Source organism: Lotus japonicus, chromosome 2 (assembly GCF_012489685.1).
Source record: "Lotus japonicus ecotype B-129 chromosome 2, LjGifu_v1.2".
NCBI lineage: Eukaryota > Viridiplantae > Streptophyta > Magnoliopsida > Fabales > Fabaceae > Lotus > Lotus japonicus.
Genome location: NC_080042.1, coordinates 29,924,346 through 29,927,822, shown reverse-complemented (window position 1 = coordinate 29,927,822; position 3,477 = coordinate 29,924,346).

Genomic DNA, 3,477 nt, shown 5'->3' with positions numbered 1-3,477 from the left:
ATCATCAAGGTCAATCTCGAATCCTTGAGCCCTGAGGTCTTCAACATAGCATCTGATGGCTTCAGGATGGTCTGCTTGAGTCCACAGAGGGTAGTCATTCAGAGGCATTCTTCTTCCTCTGATCTCAGAAGATGTGTCCTCATGAGCAGGAGCAATCTTCTTCTGGACCAAACCCATCTTCTTCAGAGAGTTGGCAGTGAAGACATCGCTAACAATTGTGCTCAAATCCTCTATGCAACCAGCATTGATCAAATCTTGCACCAAGTTGCTTTCAATGAGAAAGTCTGAGATCAGCCTCCCAAAAGGGATATATTTGATGGCTGACTTGATGGAGGAGGTGGTGCGAGACTTCCGGATGCATTCCTTCAAATAGGAGAACAGGAAGTAGGGAAGGCAGATCTTCTCCTTGTCTTGAATGAAGAACAGCATCGCCTTCTGATTGAAGTTGATGTAGTCTGGAGAACTGCCCTTTGGTCGTTGATTGATGCAGTTGAGCAGGATCTTGTGCCAGACCCTGAGTTTGGGTTGAAGGTCCATCACTTTGTAGCTCGTCTTGCCCGGTTTGAAGGTGGTGTACAGGGCCTTGTTGACGATGTCCTTGGTTCTGGGTTTCAGCTTCGATTCCGTCAGTGAGAACCGATACCCATGAGCAGTTTCTGCACCTAGCAGATTCACGAATGACTTCTCCGTGATGATGATCTTCCTACCCAGTATGTAAGAGACCACCTGAGTGTCATCACAATCAGCGTGCTTCCAGAATTCCTTTACCAGCTTCTCATACACCGGTCCTCGAAGTCGATTGAAGTAGTTTCCCCAACCTTGAGCTTGGACTTCAGGACGGAGATCAAACCCATTTGCAGCCAAGTTGTCGAGGTTGAATCTCCATTCTGCAAGGACTTGGAGTTCCTCAGGAGGAAATACACAGTGAACGGCACAGCCCCGTTCTGCAATAGGAACAATCTCCTCTTGAGCTTGAGCTTGTTCTTGTGCTGGGTTCTCAGAGCCCCGTTGACCCGTTGCCAACCCGACTACCATGTGAGGGAACTGAGGTGCATTTGCAGTAGATCTTCTGGTTTGTCTCACCATTTTGAAGAGGTTGAAGGTTTGAGGTAGAAGATGAAGTTTGAAGGATGAAGAGAGATCGAGAGAGAAATCACGAAGGAGGCGGTTTTGAAAAGCAGGGAGTGCGAGAGTGAAAACCGGAAGTGAGAGAGAACGTGTGTGTATAGTGGGTTTTATCAAATAACCGTTGTTGATTCAAAAAGCACTTTAAGATCAACGGTTGAAAATTAAAGATAGACAGTAACAGTAAAATACACAATCACACACAGGAGATAAGCATATCTACACGCAATCACAACAGACTGTCACACGGGCACAAGGAACTATGCATCAGAAATTCTGACGCACGTGTTGTTGTCTCAGCTTCAGAGTCAGTACCAGTGGGCACACACACTCTGATTGAGTTACCTTCTGGACTAGACATCTTCTGATCAAGAAGTATCATAGTCAGAGGTTCTGATCTATCTTCACTCTGGACAAAAGTCCATGTTTAGATTTTTCAGAATAAAATTAAATCTATCTTCAGCTAAGGGCTTTGTAAAGATATCTGCCCATTGATGGTCAGTATCAACAAACTTCAGAAGAAGTACGCCCTTCTGCACATAATCTCTAATGAAGTGATACTTTACCTCAATGTGCTTTGCCCTTGAATGCAAGATAGGATTCTTGCTCAACGAAATTGCAGCAGTGTTATCACAATAGATTGGGATATTGCTCTCAAGGATCTGATAATCCTCCAGCTGATGTTTCATCCAGAGCATCTGAGTGCTGCATATTGCTGCTGAGATATATTCTGCCTCTGCAGTTGATAGAGCAATGGTTGATTGCCTCTTGCTTGCCCATGAGACTAGATTGCTTCCCAGAAATTGACAATTTCCAGAAGTACTTTTTCTCTCTGTTCTATCTCCAGCATAATCAGCATCACAATAACCTGAAAGCTTATACTCTGATGTTTTCTTATACATCAAGCCAAGGTTAGTGGTGCCTTTCAGATACCTTAGGATCCTCTTAACAGCAGTTAAGTGGGTTTCCCTTGGATCTGATTGGAAACGAGCACATAAATGAACACTAAATAGTATGTCTGGCCTAGATGCAGTTAAGTACAGAAGTGAACCTATCATGCCACGATAGAGCTTCTGACATACTTTACCACTTATATCTTCTTTTTCCATAATGCATGTTGGATGCATTGGAGTCTTGGCCACTGTAGATTCCAGCATATTGAACTTCTTCAGAAGTTCCTTAGTGTACTTGCTCTGATGGATATATGTTCCTTCTGGTGTTTGATCAACTTGTATTCCCAGAAAGTACTTTAATTCTCCCATCATACTCATCTCAAATTCAGCCTGCATCATCTCAGAAAATTCTTTGCATAGAGATTGATTAGCAGAACCAAATATAATATCATCAACATAAATTTGCACAATTAAGATATCATCTTTATAAGTCTTGCAAAAGAGAGTTGTATCTACTTTACCCCTTACAAACTCATTCTCCAGAAGGAATGAGCTAAGTCTCTCATACCATGCTCTGGGAGCTTGCTTCAGACCGTAGAGTGATTTCTTCAATTTGAACACATGGTCTGGTTTCTTTTCATCTTCAAAACCTGGGGGTTGATGAACATAGACTTCCTCTGAGATATAACCATTTAGGAAGGCACTCTTTACGTCCATCTGATGTAGAACTATGTTGTGATTTACTGAGAAAGAAATCAATAGTCTGATTGCTTCCAGTCTTGCTACTGGAGCAAATGTTTCAGTGTAGTCTATTCCTTCCTGCTGGCTGTAGCCTTGAGCAACTAGCCTTGCCTTGTTTCTGACTACATCTCCTTTCTCATTTAGCTTGTTTCTGAATACCCATTTCGTTCCAATAACATGGACATTCTCAGGCTTCTTCACTAAGCTCCAAACATCGTTCTTGGAGAATTGATTCAATTCTTCTTCCATGGCCAGAATCCAATCCTTGTCCTGAAGAGCTTCATCTATGGACTTGGGTTCAATTAAGGACACCAATCCTTTCAGACTCAGCAAGGTCTCTTCAGAGGGTCTGAAGGCAGATCTGGTTCTGACTGGTTCATCTTTGTTGCCCAGAATCAATTCCTTAGGATGAGCTGCAGTGATTCTGCTCTTCTTCAGAGTTTGTGAGTTAGAGGGACCAGCTTCTTCCTCTGGTTCATCTTCCTCTGGCTCAACTTCCTCTGGAGCTTTGCCTTTGTCAGAAACATTAATGCTTAAATCTGCAAACTTTTCAACTAGCTTTGACTGGTCAGAGTCAAGCTTATCATCAAATCTAACATGAATAGATTCTTCAATAGTCTTAGCATCAGTATTATAAAATCTAAAACCTTTAGATCTAACAGAATAACCAAGTAATAGACACTTAGAAGATTTAGCATCAAATTTATGCAATCTATCC